The sequence below is a fragment of the Dermacentor albipictus genome, chromosome 1, assembly GCF_038994185.2.
Source record: "Dermacentor albipictus isolate Rhodes 1998 colony chromosome 1, USDA_Dalb.pri_finalv2, whole genome shotgun sequence".
Lineage (NCBI taxonomy): Eukaryota > Metazoa > Arthropoda > Arachnida > Ixodida > Ixodidae > Dermacentor > Dermacentor albipictus.
In genome coordinates, this window is record NC_091821.1 from 150,900,489 (window position 1) to 150,928,016 (window position 27,528).

A 27,528-nucleotide genomic window follows, 5' to 3' on the forward strand; every position below is an offset into this window, starting at 1 on the left:
GCTGCTGAGCACGAGGTCGCGGGATCGAATCCCGGCCACGGCGGCCGCATTTCGATGGGAGCGAAATGCGAAAACACCCGTGTACTTAGAATGAGGTGCACGTTGAAGAACCCCAGGTGGTCAAAATTTCCGGAGTCCTCCACTACGGCGTGCCTCATAATCAGAAAGTGGTTTTGGCACGTGAAACCCCATAATTTAATGTTAAAAAGTTTGCTAATCTTGTGTCAAATTTTAGCTGGACTGTTGTTACGAAGGAGATTGACTCCAATAAGTCCTATGATATCTTCATATCTTCATTTATGTCCCTATATAACGAGCGTTTCCCACTCAAATCTCAACAAAAGAAAGCGCAGAAAATTGCGGTAACCATGGATAACTATTTAACTATACGAAATGATTAACTTTCCCGAACGCCTTTTCCAATTATTCCTAAACACAAAAGATGAAAGTGATTCTCGTGAATATAAAAAAGATGCGCGATAAACTGAACAATGACATCAAAAAAAGCTAAAGCTGAATACTATATAAATAAATGACTTAGTACTGACAGCAATTCCAGCGTCTGGTGGAAGACTTTCTATGAAAGAGCAAAGAAAAAACCAATGACCAGAAAGATTCATCTTGAGAAACCTGGTACCTCTGAGAGGGAGATCTCATACTTGTTCAACAAACACTTTCTTACAATGGGATTCTCCTCAGATGTCTCGTTTTATGTACCGTGTAAAAATTATATCGCTGTAAACTGTCCCTCAACTGTCTTATCTCCAACAGACAAACATGAAGTGCAGGGCGTAATAATGCATATGAAAGATAATTCTGCCTGTGGCCCTGACGAAGTTAAGCCTTATATCAAATGGTCGTGTCACTGCTGCTGTACGGTGGCTAGAACTTAGTCATGCAGCACAGATGCAGCTTTTTTCTCTGGCCCTCTATTTTCGCAGTAACAATATACTGTCTGCGGCGAAAATAAAACTTGATTGATTGATTGATTGATAGATAGATAGATAGATAGATTGATTGATTGATTGATTGATTGATTGATTGATTGATTGATTGATTGATTGATTGATTGATTGATTGATTGATTGAAAACCACTAAAAATGGTAAGTGGTATAGTTGCCATCCCTATAGCGGACATCTGCAACCTTATCATAGCAAGAGGCGATGAAGATGATGAAAAACGTTTATTTGCTCTATTTTGCGGTGATTTTTGCGGCTTCAGATGAAGTCTTCCATCTTCTCTCCAGAGTCGGTTCCCCTAGTCCAGGGCTCCGCTGATGGTAGCTGCCCTGCGTGCACGCCTTACTAGTCCTTGTTGGACTTTCAGGATGTCGCTGGATAGCATCCTCTCCCACTGTTCCGCACTCAGGTTTTTTAATATGGCTAGCCCTTCTGTTTTCTGGCAAGCCCATGTGATATGGTATAGGGTTGGTTTGTCTCCACACCATGGGCGCTTGCTCTCGTACTGCGTGGGGTAGATCTTGCTTAGCATGTTTAGGCACGGGAATGTTCCCGTTTGTAGCTGTCGCCATGCTACAGCGTCTTCTCTATTTAGTTGTTTGTGAGGGGGCGTGTATTTTCGTCTGATGCCTCTGTAGTAGTTTAGTATCTCTGAATAGCTTTGGGCTACCGGCTCGGGTTCCGCAATGGGGTCGGAATTGTTGGATGCTCGGTTTGTTGCGTGCCCTCGAGCTATTCTATCGGCCTCCTGATTTCCCGTAATGTCGGTATGTCCCGGCACCCAAACTATGGTATGTTTGGCCTGGTTGTTGACGGTTTTGCCACTTGAGTGGAGGATGCGGAGCGCGCTGTGGCTGATTCTGCCGTTTAGGTAGTTGCAGCATGCTGCTTGTGAGTCTGTGAGTATGGTTAAGGACCTGTTGGATCGGTAGCCCTCCGATGCCGCTAGAGGCACGGCTGCCTCTTCGGCCTCAACTACCATACAGTTCCGAATTGATGCGCTGGTGATTTCTTTTAGGTGCGAGTTGATCACCGTTGCGACTTTGCTTTTCTTGTGGTTTCTGTCCTGAGTGTAGGTAGCGGCGTCTACGTACACTGTGTCGTGTCTGGTTGCCTGTGTTCTTTGTACATACTCTGCTCTTGCTTGTCTTCGTGCCATGTGTAGGTTCGGGTCCATATTGCTGGGTATCGGTGCTACTTTGATGGTGTTTCTGTATTAGTCCGGTATCGTCTCCGTGCTTTGTGTCTCCTTTGTGGTAGCTTCACCGCCGTATCTGCTCAGGAGTCTTCTGCGCCCGTTGCCGATAGCTTTAGTCTTTGCATTTGCGCGATTATCTGTGCTTCTTGGAGCTCCTCGAGACTGTTGTGTAGCCCCAGGGCCAGGAGTTTGTCGGTCGATGTTGACTGCGGTAGGTGGAGCGCCGTCTTGAGGGCTTTCCTCAGGATTGCGTCCGCTTGTTGCATTTAGTGCTTCGTACAGTGGTAGTACGGGAGGCTGTACGTAACTCTACTGACCACCAGGCTTCTGACCAGTTTGAGTGTGTCTGCTTCCTTCATGCCGTGTCTTTTCCGCGAGACCCGCGTTATCATGCGGACCACTTGGTTGGCTCCAGTTTTAAGTAGTGTTAGGGTGTGGGTACATCGTTGGTTCGATTGTATCCACATTTCTAATATCCTGATGAGCGTCTTCTCCGGGACTGGCTGTCCCTCGAGGTGGATGCTCAACTTCATGCTTACTTCCTCTGGGACGGTGCGATTCTTCTTGCCTCGCCATACTCTTAGGAGCTCGGACTTCTCCGTTGAGCAGGCTAGACCTCTTGCCTTGACATATTCCTCTACGCATGTCGCAGCTTCTTGTAATCTTTCTTTCTTTTCCCTGAGTGAGCCTTTGGTGACCCATACAGTGATATCGTCGGCGTACATGGCGTGGCGTACGCCGTCGATTTGGTCTAGTTGTTGGGCCAGTGCAATCATGGCGACATTGAACAGGAAGGGTGAGATGACCAATCCCTGCGGTGTGCCTTTGTTTGGGGTGTTGAACTTTTCAGATATCAGCTCGCCCAGGCCGATTGTTGCTGTTCTGTTCGACAAAAATGCCTTGACGTAGCTGTGTATTTTCATGCCGCAATTTAGGTTGTCTAGTCCTGTCAGGATGGCTTCGTGGCTTACGTTGTCAAAGGCGCCTTTGACGTCCAGTGCCATGATGTGCTCTCCGTTGAGCGGGATATTGCTCAGTACCTCTTCTCTGATTTGCAGCAGTACATCTTGGGTCGAGAGCCTGGCTCTGAAACCAAACATGCTGTGGGGGTACAGCTCGTTCTCTTCCATATGATTTTGTAGCCTCCTCGTAACCACTCTCTCATAGATCTTGCCTAGGCATGATGTAAGAGAGATTGGTCTGAGGTCTTCCACTTGAAGTTTCTTGCCTGGTTCCGGGATCATGATGACTTCCGCGTGTTTCCATTCTTCTGGTACTGTTCCCGCTTGCGAGTGCCCATTGAGGTATTTGGTGAGCTTTTCGACTTGCTCGTCTCCGAGGTTGCGGATGAGCGCGTTTTTGATCTTGTCCGCACCTGCGGCTGTGTTCTTTGTTGCGCTTCTTATCGCCGCGTACACCTCTTCCCGGGTGATGGGTCTATCCAACCTTCCATTTTCTTCTCCTTTGTAGCGCTCTGTGTAGGCTGCTACACAGAGCAGCAACAGGCGAGTTTCCAAACAAAATGAAAGAAGCAAGAGTTTCTGCGCTTCATAAAGGAGGATCTTTTGACGACTTAAACAACTTAGGCCAATTTCTATCCTCTCTGTATTCTCAAAGATATCAGAACACATCATTAACAAAAAATAATACATTTTTTAAATACTCACAAGATAATCACGAAGGATCAATACGGCTTTTGTAAAAATAAATAGATGGAAACAGCCCTTCTTGGAATTGAAGAAATTCTCGAAAACATAGAAAATAAACTGTTCACACTTTGTATCTTTTTAGACTTTAGAAAGGCATTTGACGGCGTGCAATATGACCTCCTTTTATGTAAACTACCGTTGTACGGTATCCGAGGTACAGCACTTCGTCTAATACAAAACTATTGAACCTGCAGTTCACAGTTCACAGTAATAAAGTCGAATCGGAGATGGAATCTATTAAATTTGGAGTACCCCAGGGATCTCATCTGAGACCTGTATTTATTTTACTATATATAAATGATATTATAAATAAGGGCGTAAAAAGCTGGTGCTTTACGCAGATGTCACAAATGTATTTTTTTTCAGGAGTCAACACACATGAAGCATGCGCAGAAGCAAATAAATGGCTTAAAAATCTAAATACGTGGTTATTATCAAATAAAATTCATCCAACTACAGACAAAAAAACAAAGTATTTGCTGTTTAGGGCGAAAGGACCAATAAGTGTACCAGACTTATTTTTGGAATTTCAAGGAGTACTTATGCTACACGCATCTACGATCCGATTTTTAGGTGTCGTGTTCCAAGAGAATGTATCATGGTCTCCTCATGTGGACGCATTAGGAACCGACATATCTAGAGCCATTGGTATGTTAAATAAACTAAGATCACTCCTCCCGTCTGAAGCTAAACGTAAAATCTACTATGCACTTGTGCACTCACGTCTGATGTTCTGCTCCCTGGTATGGTCAACGGCAACCGAAATAAACCTTCATTGTCTTTTATCATTGCAAAAGCGAGCTATACAAGCAATTGGAAACGTCCCCTACCCTGAAAGCACTGCATCGTACTTTACCAGATATAGCATACTTCATATAAAACAGTTGTTAAAAGAAAAACTATCTCTGGAAGCCCTACGCCAATACCGAGCAAACAGAACGAATTTTCAGGAAACCTATCAAGTTAAGCAGTCCCCTTATGAAATACGACATAGCTTAATAGTGAATATCAGATCACGCACAAATTATGGTTTATAGACGCTATCATCACAACTACCAGAACCCCTCAATGAGTACCCTGACATATTAAACTTAATAAATTCTAGAGTCTCTCCAACTCAATTCAAGAAGCAAGTTAAAGCCCTATTTCTATTGGAGCAGGTGTGACATTTTAACCCCTGAGCCAATTCTCGGTATTAGTGTTGTGTATTATATTGTATTTTTTCATTGTGTATTATGTAGATTTTTTTCATTATGTGTGCGCATTGCGCATTACGTTTGATTTTCAGTGATTTTCATTCCGTAAAATGAACTGCATATTTCACTGTATTTCCCTGTATTTGCATTGATATATTGTATCTGTGTTGGCATATGATGTGTAATCATTTGCAAATAAGATTTGCTGCCTACGCTGTCAGAGTGGGATAGCCTAGTGATGCTCTTTCCGGGCCTTTTGCTATGCCTCCTGTGGTCTCAAAGAAAGAAAGAAAGAAAGAAAGAAAGAAAGAAAGAAAGAAAGAAAGAAAGAAAGAAAGAAAGAAAGAAAGAAAGAAAGAAAGAAAGAAAGAAAGAAAGAAAGAAAGAAAGAAAGAAAGAAAGAAAGAGCACGCGTGTGGTGCTAGATGCATGAAGATCTTACAAGTTCGGACGCTTGCAAGGCGAAGCTGCGTGAGTTCTGAGGAAGACCATTTGGCCTTCATCAGGCCGCTAAAAAGAAGCTGGAATCCCGCGTATACAGACGACAACCAAATAGTACATTTCGTACATACGGGACGTACTTGGCCTTTGTCGAAAGCTGACACAAAAATGACCAAACCTGACAAGATTTCGCGCATACTGAAAGAAATATCCAAAGACGTGTTTAATTTACTTGAACTCAAAGAGTGTACGAAGGTCGACGCCATAGTGAAGAAATGTCAACGTTTTCAACAAGCGAAGAGTCGCCGCTTCACCCGCCAGTTCCTTGGCTGCCTAACACCAACACCAATGCCATATCATCATGCCAGGACCAACCGATGTTTGCGCAGTCTGCACCATCGGAAGATGTAACTCGCATTGTCCGCCGCGAACTCGAAGCAATAGCTCATGCGGCCATCCATCCAGACTTTCAGTCAGCCAACCTGTCCACCGTGCGGCTCATACAAGCAGTCATCCGCCAGGAGTTCGCGAATTTAGGTTTATCATCCACCGTCTGTTCCATCCTTGCACCTGAACGTTCTCCTGCAAATTCCACCCAGAACCAGGTCTACCCTTCGCGCTACAGAAACCTGGCTGACTGGAGAACAGCAGACGGCCGACATATGTTTCAACTGCGCGCGCTTTGGACCCGTTGCCCTCACTGCCACAGTAGCTGATCATCGCCTTCATACTGGGCCACTGGACGTTGGCGTCGTCCCGGAGGCACCATTCGACATTTTCCCTCTCGCTCTGACCCACATGCTTCCCATGCCGCAGTTCCGCACTACAGGTTTAGCCGCTAACCATCCCCACAAGGCCGTCGATCTCTATCGCCCCGACCGTTCCGGTCCTCGTTCCCTGCACGGCCTGACGCCTACGCTCCGGAAAACTAAGCCATACAGCTCCCGGGGGTGACGCTGCACCCGGTATAACCTTATATATAGTAATAATTTTTAAATATACGTTATCTCCGTAACAATATCAAAGGTTGCGCAGGGCTTCTTGCACTCCTGCGCTAGAAAGCACAAGTTGACAAAGGCGTACCACCCTCCGACCAACGTTCTCACAGAGCCTCTTAATATAACTATCAAAGAAATGCTTGCTATGTATGTTTATGCCTACCAGCATGACTGGGACGCCGCTCTGCCTTTCGTAACATTTGCCTATAATTCCTCCCGATATGACTCTACGGGTTTTTCTCCGTTTTCTCTATTCTAGGAAAGAAATCCCACGCCGCCATTTGACACAATCCTTCCCGCCGTTCTTGGCAAGTAGTAAGAATACGCCCATGATGCCATCTTCAGAGCTGTAGAGGCACGCCAGATTGCCTGCCTGCGCCTTACCGCTTCACAGGAAAAGCAATGACGCTTCTGTAATGCCTACCATCGTGATGCCCACTTCAACCCTGGTGATATGATTCTTCTTTGGACACCGTCACGGCGAGTTGGCCTTTGTGTTGATTTCACGTTACTCTGTCCCATACCGTGTCATGCGCCAGGTGACCGATATCACATGTGAAATCACGCCCTCCGGATTCCCCCCAGTCTCGACCTTCAACCGATGTCACCAATATCACTCGCCTCAAACGATACCACTCGGACGATCTGGCGAGCACCGGGACGGCGCCTTCTGCCTGGGGATCATGTGACAAAGCACAGTCAGAGACGAAGCTGAGGACAGTACAGAAGACGATGACGCTCGTTGATGTCGCGCGGACTGGCTTCCATCTTGTAAGCCAGTGAATGCTTTCTAAACGCCGTTTAAAAATATTGTGACACGCTGAAGAAGACGATGTTTTAATCATCGTCGGAAGACGATGCTCTGAGCTTCACGCGCTGGCTACCATCTTGTCAGCAGATATAATTAATGTAAATATTCTGTAAATACACGTCTGACTGTGTTTAGCCCCGTAACATTTTATATAAACCTCACTTGTCCCCGTAACAATATTGAACGCCATATCCAATATATTGCACAAGGGGTCTTAGAAGGATAAGACTGAGGAACCGTAATGCATACACGCGTCGTTTTTTACTGACTAAAACTTCAGCAGTTCAGCAATGTGTGTAGGTATCTATTTTTTAGCATCTGCATATTTGAGCTCTTGGCCTAATGAGCTGTATTCATTAGAGAAGAGTGTTTTGAAGGTGTAGGAAATCCTCTGTGATCCTTAATGGAAAGCAGAATTTTATGGCGAGTTACAACGAGTTCCTCTTTGTGACCATTCCAAGAACCTTCTCATTAATCTCGAGTTGCTGCCAGCCGCATCTCGAAAACGAAAAGAAGGTAATTCTTTTTTTTTTCTAATCATAGCGTGCAAATGCTTGCGAAAAGCCAATACTAATTGCGGAAGCGTGAAAGAAGGGGCATTTTTTAAAACCTTGTAAAATCGAGACTCGTTCGCAGTGATGATTAAATCTTCGCACGCCATATGCTCATTTAGCAACGCTTAGCAAATCTATTGATTGCCTCGCGTGAGCGCGGAACGCACATAACGTATGAGCGAGCGAAATTTATAGAACAATGGGAACTCGATTTTTAGTAATAACTTCATGAAGCGAACAGACAATGAAGCCACGGAGATCTCGAGCATGGGAAAAATTAAAAGAGCTTTTATTCGTGTCTCCTCGCGCCTTCTTAGTGTACCCCCCCCCCTTTGTTTTTCTTCTCTTTTGTTTTGTCTTTTTCCTGCTTACATCCCTTCGCCCAATTATGGAAATCAGCCATCTTGACAGCGTAATTTGTTCATTCATTCATTGAGCTACGGCGATGGCATTCCGCACGTCCGCTTCCTCTGGTATTTATGTACCCCGTTCGGCTCCCAACGCAGAAAGTTGCATTTTCTTCCTCTTTCATTTCTACTTTTCTTTATACGCAACATGGACCGAATTAACAAGGTGTTGCTTTCATGAGAATGAACTGCTTTGGTCGATTGTTCGCCTCGGTCAAGTTCGCAAGAACCTTTTTTGATCGGCCTTCGTTAATAAGACGTTTGCTATAGGGATTCTCCAAGGTCTGTTCTTACGAACAACTCTACAGTTTGAAGTGCTTTATGAATACGGGCCATGAAGTTTATCTCAAATGTAACCCTCTTCAATAATCCTGTATACCGTTCAAAAGAAAACATTTAAAGGACACACACGCTTTACTTAAAGAAGGGAATTGCGCTAAAAAAGACACGGACGAGTAAGGACATGTCCTTACTCGTCCGTGTCTTTTTTAGCGCAATTCCCTTCTTTAAGTATGTACGACCGACTCGCCCAACAACGTGCTCTCCTGGACACACGCTTTAATTGGTGTTCGTTGTGCTGTAGGTGATCATGTGCTGTGATAGTCTGCGGCGGCACTGACTGGCTGCGGTCGTGTGTCCGTGCTCCCTGCCTCGATTTCTCCCCCTTTCTTCTCGTTAATTCATTCATTCATTCATTCAGACCTCTAATGCCCCACATCAGGGGTTTTACATGAGGTGTGGAACTCTAATGAAAGAGAACAATCTTTAATGCACTTTTTGAAAGTGGCGGCTTGGCAGTGTAACACAATGCCAGGAGGGAGGGCATTCCAAGCCTTCGCAATATGTATGGGGGAGTACCGGAGATGGGAGGCGGTGCGAGCGTGGCCAGAGTAAACAGCTCCCCTCCTCCTTTCTCCAGTGTAGGATAACCAATTGGATTTTCCGTTCTGGTTAAACGTCCTGCTTGCCTTTTCCTCTCTCTCTCTCTCTCTCTCTCTCTATCTATCTGTATCTCTCTCTCGCTATAAATATATATATATATATATAATGAGGCTTCTCATTATATGACTAATAAGTATCGGGTCCCTCGGTTAATCCCCTTTCTTCTATATATATATACATATATATATATATATATATATATATATATATATATATATATATATTCTTAGTGCCTGCTTCTTTCTGTAGCAGATCATTTAGTTAAATGTAATTAATTACTTGTAATCCATTATATTTCTTGGTAATTTTCTAGTTCAACAATTACTTTTTTTACTCGGTTGCGGTCCCTCTATATCAATTACATTTTTAGTTACACATTACATGCCACCAGTTAGTTTATTGGCAGGACAAGATGTAACATTCCTGAGACGCAGCTTTTAGTACTTGAATTTGGTGGGAACTACAGTATGACGCCCCTGGTCATCCAACGTGGTAGCATCGTGGATGCACCTGTTTCCATATAGGCAAACCCGAGTTTTGCACACCTCTCTTGGAGGCGCTTTCAAGTGGCATCGATAGGTGGTAAGAGTTGCGATTCATTTCGCGTAGCGCCGTCAATGATTTCACTCATATAAACAAGTTTTTGGCCGTTAAACGCACATGTCCCTGTCCGTGTGCCTGATACAGGACTTACATACACTTTGCGATTGCAACATAAACACGATTTTGAGAGCTTAATTATAAGCAGTCACAATTTTAATTACATTGCAGATTTAGTCATGTTGTTGAAGAAAGTGAACTTCTGTTGCGTCCCTTACAGTTCTTCGGTTTAAATCACTAACGAGCAGAGGGGGCCGGCAAGAGCTCCACGATTTCAACTGTGGTTGCTATGACTCCACACCGATGGCCACTTCGGAAGTAGTTGCCAGCAAATCACCTGCGGACAATTTTTTCGGCACTTTTCTACCAGGAGCGTCTCCTCCAACTTCCAACAACAATGAAACGCTACGCTTCATAGAGCATCCCGGCGCACGCATTGCGGCTTTGCACAGCTACGATCTCGCGCGAAAGGTGTTCATCCGCTAGATACCGCTATTGCTTCCAGCGCGCACATTGCGCGAATTTTCCGTGTAACTGCTGGTGTACTTAAAAGAAAAAGAAGGGAAATTGAGCGATGAAATTGTTGAAGAAACAGTTGATTGATATGGTAAATAACTTTCAAAGAGCTGAAACGACGTACTGAAACAGCCAGGCCAGGAATAAAGGTTCGAAGAAAAGTAACGTAAAATTAATTGACTGATTTTTAGTAATTACCCTGTTACTTTCGTGGAGCAGTAATCGATAAATGTAATCAATTACATTTTTGACTGAAGTAATCGTAATTGTAATCGCTTATTTTTTTCCCTGTAACGTGTGCAAGTCTCATGTATGTGGATAATCTTTTCTTCTATACTACACAAAGGGAGAGAGAGAGAGGAATTTTCGCGTTTCTAAGGCATGGGCCCAATTCACAAAGCTTTTCGCTCGTAAATGCAGTTGCCATTGGCAGGCCGCCTTCGCTAATAATATGCCCGACATCACGATTGGCTCTCATCTGCTCTTAGGAACACTCTTAGCGATTGTCTTTCTTTCTTTCTTTTTTTCTTCTTTTGTGGATACGGAATATGAACATGTTGCGCTGGCAAGCATTTATCCAGAATAACTGGAGCTTTGGTTGAGCGTTAACGTCTGTTGCAATAACCTAAGAGCCGCATTTATTGTACCCACGCAATTGGGCTTTATTGCATTTATTAGAGCGGCGAACGACCACTTTCCAAGTCACCCAACCGCGTATTTCGTCAGTGTACACCCTAAATCCTTCACCAGCAAGTTACGGCCCACGCTGAGGCCTTGAGTGTTGACCGTTAGGTCGCAGTGCTTTTAACCTTTTCCTCCGTTTGCGCCCGCTTCTCGTGCGCTCAACCTGGTTCTCCGCCTCCGCACATGTTCGCCAGTGCGCATTTCATTTTTCACTGGCCACGCGTTCTCGCCTCAGTGAAAAAGCAAGCGCAGAGTCATGCATAAAAAAAGACCCCACTGCAGCGTCTCAGCGCTGTAGCACAGCAGGATCGCGATTGCTCAGGCATAGAGAAATGACCCGAACAAAAGCAAGAATACGCGTAAAACGCGAGCCGATTTCGCAAACCTTCTCATTCGTGATAAAAGTACAAGTCAGAATGCGAACGTAAACATGTTTACGCGCTATTTCGTGAGCCCGTTTGTGAAGCGCAATGGGTTGAGTTGAAGCCCCGCACCAAACCGACCGTGGTGGTATCGCGGCACTGCGAGACGTGTTTGGAACAAAAGAATCGTTGGAACGCGAGGCCAGAATGGATTCAGGCAGCGCGAAGGGGAGGAGGTGGGGGAGAGGGAAGAGGGAGGAGAATCGAACGGGAGGACGCGGCAGAGTAGCTCTGGGATACACTCCTTTTATTCTTATATATATATATATATGCATATAGAGTTTCTTTTTTCCAGTTTTTACCCCCTCACTCCCCGAGACAAACTCATCTCCCTGCTACAACAGCCAACTGTGCCTCCTTCCCTCCCCGGACTCCGGAAACCGTCTCGCAAGAGTGCTTGCTATGCTAGGCCTGCTGGGTGGTTGTTCCAGAGATGCCCGAACTCGTCGTTGCAGCTTCAGCTTTTTGCCCACACTGTATGATTTTCATGTGCCATGAAATCCTAGAAGTTTACAGGAGGTTATTGGCCTATGCACTCCTCGAAGCCATGCATCAGCCCTTAAAAGCGCATTTTACTTTCTATGTTGTAGATGAGGGCATTATACTGCTGCTGTATATTATAGTGTTGCTGAAAAAATAAGAAAAATAAAGGTGGATATGATTGCTAGCCGCTGAGAAACGCCGGTTTCCCCATATTTCACTCTCAGTAATGGTAGCCTCCTCAATAAGAGCTTCGGCCTATGGCGGAATATCACAGCAAGTGCTCGCAATAAGACGGGATAACTGGCGTTGAGTGCTCAGGATCACATAAGCGCTTGGAATCGCGACGGTACCAGTTGCCTATCGTGTTAATACGAAAGCGCAATACAGATGACGCCAAGCATAGGCGGAAAGTTTTCATTTTCCCGGGGGGGGGGGGGGCTGAGGCTGGTGCCCGACCAGCTTTCCGAGCCCTATATATATATATATATATATATATATATATATATATATATATATATATATATATATATATATATATATATATATATATATGAAGGGGGAGTTTGGAAAGCTGGTCGGGCTATCTATTTCTCCCACTTGAAGAAACTTCGTGTGACCTCAAAGAATAACTCACTGAAGTGACGGGCTTATATGAGAATTTACAAGACCTCATAGTAGCAGAAAGTTCAATTTCACCGCCTGAGTCCTCTCCCACCACCAAGAACCTGGCATCTCTCAGTGGTGTAATCTTCCTTCGTGTAATTGTCTTATACTTCGCTATCACAAATGCTGCATCGCCTTTCCAGTTAAAATGCAGCCTCTCTCTCGCTCTCTTTTCTTTTGCTGTAAGTCCGAGTATAAGCGCTGCTGCGCTTGACTGCTGTTGATTGTGAGTTCGAGTGAATCCGGCTTCGCCTCATTTCGGTTACTGAGTGAATTATGCAGGGTGTCCCAGCTATCATGCACCAAGACTTATAGAAAGAGCAGTTGCGTTATATATACTCGAAGCTAAGCTTGTGTATATTGTTTCCAGTACAGTGGAGTAGCCGCCAGTGATACTTTATTCGTGCAATTTTATTCGACCATTGCAATTAATTATATAATTCGAGAAGTACCAATACGAATGTGCCAATAAGGCATTTGCCCCTCCACCCCCCCCCCCCCTTCAGGCACCCCAAAATGATATCTAACTGCTTTGTTTTCAGCGACCGACTAATTGCGTGCAATTTTTTTCTGACTGGCAAACAAAGCTTACGAAACATTAAAAATACCACGTGGCTGTGCTCCCACCCGCACCATAAGGCAGCGCCTTCAAATGTGCTGATTGAAAGCAGCTGCATTGCCTGTCGCAAACTCGATGAGACAGCGTATCACCTTAGTAATGGTACGGAAGGAGCACCAACAACAGGTTTCACCGCTTTGCAGCTATTCCTTCCTGTCTATGTCACGCTTATTATCCGTCCCTCAAGACCGACTGATAACATTGATAACGAAAGCCCCTTGATAACGCGACCGAAGGGCTGCTCTGACAACGCACGAAATGCTAAAGGCAATGTAATTACCTTGGTTCAAAATCCCGCCTTCGCTCGCTCACCGCATCGACAGAGTGCGCGGGCAGCTATATTTCGCGCCAGAAACTTGCTTCGCACCAAAGCCAAATAAAGTGACGGTTTTAGTTTTCATGAAAGTATATACGTGCTACCCGCCATGGTTGTTCAGTGGCTATGGTGTTGGGCTCTGAGCACGAGGTCGCGGGATCGAATCCCGGCCACGGCGGCCGCATTTCCACGGGAGCGAAATGCGAAAACACCCGTGTACTTAGATTTAGGTGCACGTTAACGAATCCCAGGTGGTCACAATTTCCGGAATCCTCCACAACGGGCCGCCTCATAATCGGAAAGTGGTTTTGGCACGTAAAATCCCATAATTTATGTATATACGTGCTGAAAAACAGGTTCATGGCTTAAAATAAACGCGAAATAAACAATCCGGGGAGCGACCCACGCGTGTAGAAAAGACAAAACCGAAGCGTTCAAGAACGTAAATAACCACTTCTAAATCAGCCGAATTGGCAATCTGTACGCCTGCACAAAAAGCAAACAAAAAGGTATATCACATTTCAGTGTACCATTATTATATACGAATTCGTAAGCGCCGTTGAACACCAGCTGCAGCCTAGAGGACGTATTCGAATAGGTCTCCTTCTGCAGCTACGCGCTACTGAGTCCGCTTTATCATATCTTCAGTGGCTTTCTTGATGACCGGCGCTCGAATTCTACGGTAGACATCCGTTATCCTTTTCTCCAGCTAATCTGACGTCCGTCTTGATCCCTTAAGCACGATCTTTCACATAAACCCAAAGAAAGAAATCGAGGGGAGAGAGGTCAGGTGACCTAGCCGGGCAATTTATAGGCCCATGCCTTCCAATCTATTGCGCATGAAAATTCGCGTCCAGCCAGTTTCGTGCTCGGCTGCTACTGTGTGCTGGTGCTCCATATTCCTGATACCCCAGACGTGGTAGACGTGACAGCGGAACTTCGCTGAGTAACTCATCCACCACTCCTTGAAGGATTTCGTCCACGTAACGCTGTCCAGTCAGTGTGCTATCGAAGTAGATGGGACTGATTATGTCATAGCACTGGTGTGACTGGCGCTCCCCACATTCAACGACCACTGGTGCCGGTGCCGATTACACTTTACCCAGTGTGCATTGCAGTCACTCGGATAGTGTGCATTATGCAAATTTATCGTGGCGTTTCTATGAAAATTAGCTCCATCTGTGCACATGATGTTGCTCAAAAAGCCTCGTGACTCATCGGCTTTTGTGAGGATACAATTCGAGAAAGCTAGACGATTGTACATGTCTTCCAAGTATTGGTGCTGGTTAAGGTGGTACGGGTGAAAGGCCGTCGTTTATAATGCTCCAAATTGATCACTTGGAAATTGGTACCTGGACGACCACGTCGCGCACGCTAGCATGAGGGTTTGAGGCAATAAATGCTAGAACATCCGTGCGTAGGCTAGGACTCAAAGACGGACTCCTCAGCCACTGTTTCTTGAAGCTGCCTGTTTGTCTCAGGTTTTCATAATTTCTGATGATAGTCGACGCGTTTGGTCTACTGCCACATTTCCATGACTGATATATATTTGCGGCCCCCTCTTGTTGTCATTTGCAGCTCCCAAGGCAATGATCATTTTTGCCTTCTGCTCATTAGAGAGACATGACGTGTGGGACGAAACAAAACGCACCTTTAAACATTTGCACTGACGTTGTCGATTCGGTTTTGTGGGGATAAGTATTGTGGCGAGAAAAGAAACATCCCTGCACTTTATCTATGCTAAGACAACAGCTATCGCAGCTTGTTTCCAACTGGCACCAAACGTGACATTACTTTGGCTTAGGCGCGGCAGATAAGTCGCTAGCTCCATCACGATGTTTTACAGCGAAGCTGTATATGGCTAGTCGATTCGTCCGTCCATCCGTCCGTCCCCTGCACGCCTAAAACTCCTCCGGGCCAACGCCAAGTGAATGCACAAAAAAAAAAGCAAAAGGCAGGCGTGCGATTGGCTGCGCCAGTAGTGACGTCGTTGCTCTCCGTTGCAACCGAGCGTGCGCGCAGCAGCTTCTCTCCGGCTCCGAAATGGGGAAGCCACGCGTCATACATACTCCTGAGGAGCAGGCAGCTTTTTATTAGCAACGCCCCGAGCAGAACCGGCAACGAGCACGCCTACGTTGGGCCGACGTTGTAGCCTGGGCACAAGAAAAAGCTCGTGCAGCCGAGTGAAAGCAGCAATTGCGTACCAAAGATCCGGCAGCCTAGCAGGCCGTCTTTTAATGCACCATCAGGATGAACCCAGTGATAAACACCGGGGCCGCACGTTTCAGCTACTCTGGTTAACCATCTGTGCGGAGTGCTTGGGAGCCGTTTTTTTTCTTTATTTCCTTCATTTCGTTCTGGATAACGTAGAAGCAGCCTGTTCGAGGGCACTACTTTCTGATGCGGGTGGGAACGCAGTCACGAGGTATCTGCCATATTTCGGAGAGTTTATTTATCAGTCGGAAACATTTGTACGCAATTAGTACGTCGCTGGAAAATACCGCAGTTAGATGTCCCATGGCGGTGATACAAATGCCCCATTGTCACTTTGATAATTATGATAGTACCTCTAGAGTTAGGTAATTATTTACAATTACCTAATTATATATCAGTAACCAAAAATTACTGCCAGCTACTCCACTGTAATGGAAACAACATGCCCCAGGTTTTCTTCGAGCAACACACTGCTTTTTTTGTCATGTTGGCGCATGGTAGTTAATTGGGACACCATGTATATATTTATGACCTCTGCCTGCAAGTGACGATGTTTCCATCCCTATTAAACATTGTGAATAATTAAATTTTTTTTAAATGAGCCGTTAGCTTTGCTTATTGGAAACAGAAGCGATACTGAGACACATATCATTCACGTGCATTTCACACGCCGTTGATAAAAGACTCTGCCGAAGGGGTCACTAAACTCTACAGGTTTCTTTCCAGGGTCAAACAAGCACGCAAAACATTTTGAAGCAAGGTGAACATACAGCAACATATTCATTCTCTGGGCATGAGCTATCCATATTTTTAGGAATAATTGTTGATTGGCTACGTCCTTCTTTTTAAAGATATAATAAACTTAGACCTGTGTATATATTTAAATATGTTCTATATGTGCATGGTGTTTACAGTGGAAATTTAAAGCGATGTTCAAGTGAGAAAATGCCTATGACGCAACCGCCCCTGGTACTTCTAATGCGCTTGTTCTCGTATTGTCAGGATTCGCATAAATAAAGCAAAGTATGAATTAAAATCCGTGCACTTCCGCGCCGACAATGATATAGTAAGCAATTAGCCACAATAATATTTTAAGTGAGAAGGTCGAGGCAAGTCGAAAGCAATATAAAATGATGTGGGTGACAAAACTCTGGCGATGACACGTTAGATTCGGTGGGGCGTAGGCTTCGGAACTCCCCCCCCCCCCCCCCCCCGCCCTCTTGGATATCTCCGGAGGGGGCTCGGGCCCCGGAGCCCCCGTAGTCGGCGCCTGTGACGCCAAGCTTATGCGATCATTCCGTGTCTGGGCAGCATAGTAGCTTAAGAGCGGATTCAGGGACCAAAGCAAATAATCTGGGTTAGAAAAATGTTTACTTTAATTTTTGTCATTCCAACGTCACGTGTTAGGCATTAGAAATTTAAATTGGTGGAACAAAGCAGCTTGAAAAAAAAGGCTTTTTAGATGTCTTCTCATTTTCCGCAGTCTATTACAGAAATAAGAAGTGGGGTTAAAAGTATGCTTGCAAGGTCCCCGCCCTCAATAGCCCCCTCCGCCTTGTTTACATATCACGGTAACCCCTTACGCACGTGAGACGTGAAGGCACCTATTTATAATTACTGTGCCTTGTAAAAGTACCGGCATAAAGTAAAAATACTATTCCAAATGATATTTCTCCATGCAGGTTTACGGTTCTCTGAGTGGCGTCCCGCCTCCGCTATCACCCAGATGGAACTGTCGTGACAGTGGATGATAAAAAAAAAAAATTCGAGGAAACCCAAGTACTTCTGATGAGCTCTGAATGCGAGAGCATTAATGTCCAATTGAACGCCGCTGAGCGAGTAATGCACCATAGCGGTACGTGATGCGCGAGCCAGCAAGCAGCGGCAGCCTGCAGGGCCAACGCCGCATGCCACCGACGCCCTGCGTGACGAGATAATCCCAGTTGGGGTGAGAGAGAGGGATACGGACCAAGCGCCGGCTTCCGAGAGCGCGCGCGAGGGGGACGTGGCGATGCCTTCAGGCCTCACGCAACACCTGGCGCACTATGGCTGCAGCATGCGCTCCCTTTCGCTTGCTCTGCTTCGTCCAGGCGCTCTCGTGGCGTGGCTTCGCAGCCAATGAAAATTTTCGTGTCATTTCGCTGTTACAGAATACAGACGCCAGTTTCTTTTCGCTCAATTAGCCATCTGCTTCCGCATCAAAAATAGAATCGAACGAAAGGAGTCCTTTGCCACTATATGAGTTCATCATACCAGTAATGCATGCCGCATAAGCAGTTTGTTTTATATAATTGAATTTCCTTCGCCATAACGTGAACGAAGACTGCACGCACAACGAAAATGAACAGCATTCGCTCACCATTACTTTAAGTTTCTACCCGGGGGAGAATTACGTATCTGACGTGGGATCAGGAAGGCCCTAGGGAAACGCGAGCAATACTTGCGGATATTTACAACAAAACTCTGTGTGAGCAGCCGAATAAATTGACCACTGCAGTAAACGGTAATCTTGCTTTTGTTGTAAGCAGTGCAATTCAGGCCTGGTATTTGAATAATGTGACACCGTCTACGACAATAACGATTATATAAGAATATGAAGCTACAGAATCATACAAAATATTTCCGAGAAACTGCTTCACTGCTTGTATGGTATGGTATGAAGAACTTTATTTAGGACCTGAGGGATCGGTCTGGGACTGATGCGGGCCGCTCCCACGTCGGTACAGATAGGCTTGTGCCTCAACCATATAAAAGGAGCCTCCTAGTTTGCCATGCATGTGTTCCATAATCGTATGGGTGACAATTTCTAGGAGTTTTGTTTTTCTTCGCCTTTCATTTGCGATTCTTGAAACTACATAAGATGTCATTTTCAGCATAATGAAACTGTTGTACTAAGTCAGCAACGAGCGCTGTTGTTTTTGCTGTGTCATTTCAGTGTTGCCAACCCCCACCATCCACTCACACTTCCTTCCATACCGATGCACGCTTTTCTCAGTGCATGCTTTCCGCTATTCCGTAGATTATCGGAAATTGTGGTGGTACAGGAGACCATCTTCGCTGCGCATAAGACCAACTGTGGCTTGCACAGAGCAACCTCCGGCAGATTTCCTAAGCGCAGCAACCAGCATAGCACTCCTGCGCTGCTACAGGCTAGTGTATTGGCGCTCTGTATCGAGCCTCTAGTATACGGTGTCGATATATTTAAAGGTTTGCATGCACCAGAAAATTTGAAAGAACAAATTTGGTGGCATGTTCCACCATCCCGTTTCAAATGGAATGTTCCAATAATAATAATAATAATAATAATAATACCTCTAACACACCTTTTCAATCGGCGCATCACCTGGCATTTAGGGAGGTCGACTGTCGCAACATTAAAAGCGCTCTGCGGCCGGTGTAGGGCGCGTTCAACTTTACTGCAACATGGGATTTGGAGCTGTGGCGTCATGTTTGGTGATGCGCAGGCTGGGAAGCTGTTTTAGGGGTCTTTCGTGGAACGGGCATGTTCTTTGTGACATTCAGTGCGCATGGCAGTGATCAAAGATAAAAGAAAAAGAAATACCTAATGAACGAAGACGCTAGCCACTTAGAAGAAAGCTCACACATACACATTTCAAAGAGCAAGTGAACTAAAGCACTGGGCTTAGCTAGCTCCGTATATTACACTTTTGCAATAGCAAGTGCACGAATTGTGCTTGGAGAGGTGCTTGGTATTTAAGAAAAGGATGTAAGAGTGAAAGATTGGTGACGAAGGTTAAGTTAAATGTCTCGCTCCATGTAAAATCATGACGTTGCAGCTTTTTGCAGTAGCTAGCCCGTGTTAGGTAACCTCTCATTAATTAAAAGGAAATGATGATGCATCGAAAAACAAGCGGCAACTTGACCTCACAACTGTCTTGGTGTTCTGATGCGCGAGAACGATCCAAAATACGTGTACATACCGCAATATCTATGCAGTGCCGCAATAACGTCCTCGGTGCCAGGTTATGGGCATGCAGCTGAAGTATGGCAGAACGCTATAATTTTCTACGCCCACGTTAGCATTGCTTTCCCGCCGAATAAAAGCAGAAGTGTTCCTCAAAAGTCAACAACCATATTAATCCGTTTAAAAGTGTTCTACATTGTGCATTTAAAATGCAAATGATAAAACGAAAATGGAATGCAGAACATTCACTTAATTCTCCGAAGGTTAATTTGTCCCCCACTGACACATTCGTAGACACTGGTGAACAAGCGCACTGTATTTTTATTATCGATGAACTGCAAGATCACTGGCATTAACTTTGTTGTGGTTGGCTCAAACAGTTATTAAACTTGTGTTTAGGCCTTTCACGTGCCATGAAGCTTTATACGTATATCACATACGGGATTAACGTTCGTTCTTTTTACCTCAGAAATAACGTTTGACGTGCTTTCTATCCGCAGAGATATTAATTGAGAATCTAGAAAATGACTAAAATACTTTCCGCTTCTACATGCTTGCTGGATCAGTCTCATATTCAAAGAAAAATTATTAGGATCCCGTGCATTTCTGCATTGCATTTCCATGCATTTCTCAGCTCTTGTTCATGTGCGTTGCTCATAGGGGAACGAAAGCGTGAATTGGCAGATTTCTGCGTCCAGAGCAAATTGTAAAGCAATAACTTCGGTCATTTCTTCCTGAGCAGCAGCAGCGCTATGCAGAGCTTAGCTTGCATTATATGAAGTTTGCATGTAGAGTCCTATCGTGCAGACATGGGAAAGACAACGGTGCACACAAACTTACAAACTCTTACGAAAATCATACGCATGTATTTAACGTATGATGCTTCTGTAAGCTGAAATGCAAATGTTTCTTCATGTCTCATTTTGGCCCAAAGCTTGTTGTACTGTTGTAGAAAAGCGAGGTGCCGTGTGGTGTGCTAGGCGTCCAGTCTCGCATATGGGGCTTCTACTGCGCGTTGATTCTCCAAGCCAGCGAAAAGGATGCCCGTCGCTGCAGTGAGGCGTCGCGCTGAACGCCGTTCACGCAAAAGTGAAACTGTCCCCGAGAGTGGGTAATAAGAATATGGCCTCAAGGTAACTGAACCATGATTATGAAAAGAAAAAAAAACGGAAGAGTTCTGCTGGTTTAAGTATAAAACTGCGATTAGTTTTTTTTTTTCCAGCAAAGAACGGTTCGGCAGACGTTGAAGTTCCAATCAACGATATTAATACGCCCGGCCACTAAAGCATGCACCTTCAATTATGGCGCTAGAAGTTGAATTTTCCCGTATAATTTGCGTTCTTTACACGACAGTACAAGCTGTTTCTGTTTTAAAATCCTACCACATTGTTAACAAGAAAGTGCTGTGGCAAGCCAGTGATTTGCAGCCTTCGATGTTCGCATATGTGAAGGGGCAGACATTTTTCCCGACATATAACAGGGTTCAGACATATAATTCATACATGAAGTGTTTTCATTCATGAGCTCGACGCATAATTGTTGATGGCGCCAGCTTTTACGCGCGGGCAATATATGTTGCGTCTATTTTTCTGTCGCGACTATGCATTAGGATAACTGTTAATAATTATGTCTTCTAATCTGCGTGCAATATGTGTCTTGCATGTGTCTTCTACGCGATCTTGAAAGACTGACCAGTCGGTTTGGCGAGAAACAACCGGTAATGTGGCGTCTAGTCCATCAATTCTCACATAGGTCGGGATATGGTCACTTCCATGGGTTTCAATATCAGTGAACCACTGCACGCTCAAAGTCAGGCAACGTGACACCAAAGTCAAGTCAAGGCAGCTACTGTACGTAGTTCCTCGCAGAAATGTCGGGCTTCCGTCATTTAGAAGACACAGGTTGTGGCCTGATGCAAAGGATACTAGTGACCTGCCCCGCGAATTTATCCTGGAGCTTCCCCATATATGGTGGTGAGCGTTGAAGTCCCCTGTTATTATCCAAGGACCGGGAGTAGCAGCCATAATATATTCCAGTCTTTTTCTATCAAACTGACTTGTTGGGGAAAGGTAGACGCCGATAAGAGTGAAAGACAGCTTCTTCTTTTTCACAGTAACACAGACGTATTGGTTGCCGTCGTGTGGCGCTACTTGTTGGGAAAAATACGTAAGGTCCTTGCGAATGTAGACCAGAACCTTACTGCTACGTACACACGTGTTGGAAACAAAAGATTCATATCCCGATAGTCTTACGGAGGCTGATAAGTTCGGTTCACAGATGACCAGTATAGGAAAATGGTTTGCAAATACGAACTGTCGAAAATCCGAAATACAGGACCTCAGGCCTCTCGCATTCCATTGGAATATGGAGGCACTTCTCACATCATCCCGGAACGATCGTTGTTGTTGTCGATGAGCCATGGTTCTGCTGTTGAAGTTCTCAAGCACTGGACTTCTGAAGGCTCGCCAGAACCGGACTGATGGCATCCAGCACTTGCAATGCACTTCGAGCTGTTGGTGTCTGTAGCTTGTCCAGAAGGACACGAATAGCACTCACCAGAGAGCTGATCATAACAACAATTTGTTGATCTTGGTCCGCCAATTTATCAGGAACAGACGAAGTGTCCCCTGCTGTAGAAGTATCACTTCGCTCAGTAGGGGCATGTAGCTTCGGGAGTGCAGGCCACGCGTCAGCAGCCGTGCTGTTCGATGCACCCGTGTCCTTTGAGCTGACTGCGTTTGGCCTGGGCGGAAGGGTGGGTGGTGATATACGTGTGTGGCTTTCTGCAGAGGCTTTGGAGGGTCTTGATCGACGTCGGCGACGTGATCGTCGTCGCTTAATAGATGCTGCTGCTTCTCGGTGAGACGAGTGGTCTCTAACCATTTTCTTCAATATTTGCATTTCCTTTCGAATCAAAGGGCATTCCTTCGAAGATGCATCGTGAGGGCCGCTGCAGTTTGTGCACTTCAGCACACTGGCCTCGCACGTGTTTGTGGTGTGGGGCCCAGTGCAGCGTGAACAGACGGTAGTGTTATTGCACACACTACTCACATGGCCAAGCTTCATGCACTTCCAGCACTGCAGTGGTTTTGGTATAAAGGGGCGAACTGCGTGTCGGAAGTGGCCCACTTTTACATGCGATGGGAGGGATTCGCCCTTAAATATGATCTTCACACACCGTGACGTGCCGAGACGAAACGCGTTTGTGATGATGGTGTTCTCTGTAGCTGGCTTGATTAAGATTGACAGATCGGAGTCGACAATGGTCTCGTCAACATCGTATATAACGCCAGTACGGACTTGTTTGCCCAGCGGAATATAAGGGCGGACTTTCATCCCGCCAAGTTCCGTGATCTTGCGCAAGGAATCCAACGCAGCGGCGTGTTCTACGTCAATCGCTAGCACGTTCTTACGGGTGTTCACTCTTATGTCTTTGATTTCGTTTGGAACCAGCGCCTCTAGATGGGAAGACACGGCTTGCCTGTTGAGGCGTCTCAGGTTGTCAGTGGCGACAACTGGCGAGAACAGGATGGTGAGCTCCTCGGTATCCCGCGAAGATCTCACGGTGGACTCACTCGAGTTCGATGACGCGCTGAGAAATCGTCGCTTCGCTTTACGACTCCGCACCAGCTCGAAGGTGTCGTCACAAGAATCTTCACCGCTGATATAGTACTGCATTGTGTCGTCGCTGTCCGTGTCGCTCTCGGTGCCGTTGCGCTTCCTGGAGGCAGCCGCCGCGGGCACTGCCGAGTCCGGCGGACGCGCGTGAGGCTCCATCTCCATCGCAGTTAAGGAGGAAATAGCAGTCCACTGGCAAAGTCTAGGAAATTCACAAAAAGAGTAGTGCTAGAAGAGCCGGCGTTCTGCCTGAAGACACTTCGTCGTCTTCCCCAAAACTGTTAATAAAATTTTACTTCACATAGGCAGGTGGTGACCTCGTGACGCTACTCGATTTAGTCGACGCCCATGGTAGCCCCTGTTAACCCTCCTGGCGGCAGACTGACAGCCTCTGCCAGGCCCGCCGGGAGGCTACGGATCGCCAGTGCTGCCATCTCACTCGCCTACAAACTGTGGCACAGCTGTCTGCCGATAACTGCGCCTTGCTGGACAAGGAATCACACTTACGCAAGGATTGCTTTATGAATATGGACATGGCCCATGCTCCAGAAAATGTTCTTACGCCAGGACGTGACTTGCATCGTGAGGCTGAGGGAGGAAAATCATACAACAGGGCAATTGCCCAACACTGCTCGCGACAGCGTCGACACTGCGTTTCTATCCCAATGTCAAAAACGCATAGAGTGGTAAATCCCCGCGAGTTCACATTGGGCCAATGAAATTTGGTGGAGTTGAAAAACTAGCGCCAAGGTTCTCTGGATCCCCACCTAAAGCTCCGCCTTTCGCAAGCCTTACCAAGTCGTGACCTAACTCTCATTTGTCGTCTTTTGGTTGACGTAGCATTCGCTCATGCCTACTCCTTACTCGTCGGAATGGTTAAACGTCTCGAATGTGAAGTTTGTGGGCTCGTTTCACCACACAAAAGCCACACTACCCTGTATCGCGCTTAACAAATTTGGCAACCATCTTCTTACCCAAAGCAAAACTCTTGGACCCTGCTCCCAGAAGACGTCAGCCAGAGTTCATTTGAACGTGCTTTCTAAAAGCACAGGGATTATGTGAACGTCTTTAGAGTGTGTCAGGTGCCACTACCATGTTCTTGCTGCCAGTTTTTTCATATCCTTTTCCCGTCGGCATCTTTTCTACTGTTTCTCGTTCCCCGGTGCAGAGTTGCCAAGCGCTCAGTTACTCTTGTTAATGTCCCTGGTCATAATATTTTTAAGCTCTCTCTCTCTCTCTCGAGTAAAGCTGCGCACGTTCGGGAATGAGAAGTAATGAATGAATGAATGAATGAATGAATGAATGAATGAATGAATGAATGAATGAATTCTCGGGTTTTGCGTGCCAAAATCACGATTTGAGTATGAAGCACGTCGTACTGGGGGGCTACGCATAAATTTTTACCACCTGGGGATCTTTAACGTGCCCCCAATGCATGGGAGAGGGGCGTTTTTGCATTTCGCCCCCATCGAAATGCGGCCGCCGCCGCAGGCATCCGATCCCGCGACCTCGTGCTTAGCAGTGCAAAATGAGAAGTCTTTATTCTTAGTTACAATGCAGACAGGAGGGGTTGAAAAGGCTGTTATGCTTCCCAACGGATTAAGATGAAAACATGAGTATGTTTCCTGAACAATTTCAAATAAGGAGAGATGCGTAAAATCTGAAGAACAAAGCAGCGTCTTAAAAACAAAGCGCGTTTTCAAAAGTGGTGGCGTACCTCATTTTAAGCGGAATAATCGCTTCATGGGTGCGTTTACAATACGCTTCCATAGAAAATAGATGCAGCGTCCGAGTAGGAAACTCGCGACCATCGTTCTAAGGAACAAAATGCCAAATCCTCTCTGCAGCCGCCGCCGTGGTCAATGTCTTAAGAAAAGCTGAGCATTTATTTTTCATTACACTGATCATGGTGTGAAATTATTTTGATTTCGTTTCATTTATTTTTACCCTCAGGGCCTTTCGGCATTACAGATGGGGGCGGGCACGTCAGCCGCACAACGTGATTCAGACACGATACACGCCTACATTTTACGTGAACACAATAACAATGCAAAGAAATCAACACAACAGTAGTTTGGATAGTAATAATGCAAACATAACACAATTAATAAAATTAAAATATAGTAAATCAAACGTAAGCTTAGCTATCTAATTCAGGTGCAATAAGATCAGTTATCAAGGTGCGCCAGCTAGCTTCAAAGCACCCACAGCGCAGACCAATTTGAAATTTATTTCGTGTCGTGTTACATTCATTATCGGTTCATGTTTTAATTCCATCAATGCTATTTTTTTAGTAAAGCTTATCGCTCAAAGCGCCTTAGCCCACTTAGAAGAGAGATGGAGTTACAAGAAAAACATGCTTGCAACCGCTTCACCTCAGCTAAATATATCCAGGTTTGCGATTGTTCTGTGATATACGATGCAGCGAAATCGCATACTGTAATGAGATATGGTTCCAGACAAATAAGGCGTAAACGTAGTGAGCGTAACCATGGTTTAATGCGTTCGTTCTATATTCGCTTTCAGAGCTTCTGATACCCAATTCAACTTTGCTCCAGGCCTTGCTTACAAGTTCGACCTATCATCATCTCATTTATACTCCGCTTCCCATTTCGCTTCTTCGAGATCCCTGACGAGATGCCTACGAGAATTCATTGCAATTTCAACCTCGATACGCGGAAGCACGAGGCTACTTTCGCCGACCACTTGTCCAGCTAGGGGGTGAATCACCCTGCGTCTTTAGCCATACCTAATAAACCGCCGACTAATACACCAGGCTCTGTTCCCATTTTTAATTCATCTTTCGTTACAAGGACGAGCGCTTGGTCTCAAAGTTTCGAGGGTTATTGGGCCTAGGTACATTACTGTTTTTTTTCTTTTTCAAACTGCACTGAAACATATGGTAGTCGCAAAGTGCATGAGTCTAGTCATTTTTGCACTGTTCAGTTAGATTAGGTACCCCATATATACTGCGTCACCAACCTGGCGCCATATTTCGTAACGATTCATTTTATTCTCCATTATTTTTTCGCTTCATCATTGGCTCGGACGCTGCATTACTTCCGCCACTATCACAGGGTGTGGCTACTCGGCGCCGCGGATGATAAAAAAAGAACAATAAAAAAATCAAAGGTAGCACTATATAGTCCCTGTAGAAAAACCGAAACCAGGGTAAGTTAGTACACATTCATCTCCGAAAACAACGCTACAATAGACACAGGACGTAGTAAAACGCCTGTGTTTCTTTCCTGTCCTCTCCCTTCTTTTGTCTTTCTTTTTTCTTTTCCTTTACCACGTCCCCAGTCTGTTGGCGTTTTGTTTCTGAATACAGCCCCTGATCTCTTTTTCTCCTGCCTGTCAGCAACTGCAAACGAGGTGCCAAACACTACGTAGTGCCCTACCGCAGAAGTTGCAGTGCACTAGTTTTGGAGACTGTGTTCCTATACAGTCATTAAATGATCTTAATTTTTCACTAATTTTGGATATAAACAGGAGGGAAAATTGCACTCGTCGCACGGGGGTTGTAAACGCGACTTGAACCAACCCTTAAATAAATTATATACAGAAGTTCAGCGCCGAAATATTCTCAGCTAAAAACAAGAGAGAGAGAAAGCAAGGACAGGAAAGGTAGGGAGGTCAACCAGAAGAGTATCCGGTTTGCTACCCTACACTGGGGGTGGGGGAAAGGGGAATAGAAAGAAGAAAGGGAGAGAGTAAGCACAGAGTACGTGTGGGAGGGACACTAAGCACAGGGACACTATAAACGGTCTCTTAAACCGGTGTACCTCAAGTATTGCAGTAATGCACGATTCGCTTTTCGTGCCAGTGACGGGTGTGGCCACGGTCCGAGTATCTTTGACTCGGTGAAAGGTCGTAAGTCTAGTCGGTGTAAAGTTTCCTGCAGAGAGAGGCGTTGTACATCATAGTGGGGGCAAGTACACAATAGGTGCTCGATGGTCTCCTCGCACCCACAGTAATCGCACATCGGGCTCTCGGCCATTCCCAAACGAAAGGAATATGAATTTGTGAATGCTACTCCCAGCCACAAGCGGCACAGCAGGGTTGCTTCACCGCGGGAAAGGCTAGATGGCACTTGTAGCTGTAGCATGGGGTCCAGTTTATATAATCGGCAGTTGAAGGCACCTGAACTCCAGAGTTCTTGCGACTTTTTGCGTGCATGTAGGCGAAGTTCCCTGGCAGCGTCAGACCTCGCCAAAGGTATGGAACGCGTCTGGGTATCTTCGTGGGCAG

General features: G+C 45.6%; 1 protein-coding gene across 1 annotated transcript in view; it reads right to left on the bottom strand.

Annotated features, from left to right (window-relative positions):
• Positions 1-27,528, bottom strand: part of LOC135902989 (neural cell adhesion molecule 2-like) — a 422,685-nt gene that overhangs the window by 94,735 nt on the left and 300,422 nt on the right. The window lies entirely within an intron of this gene.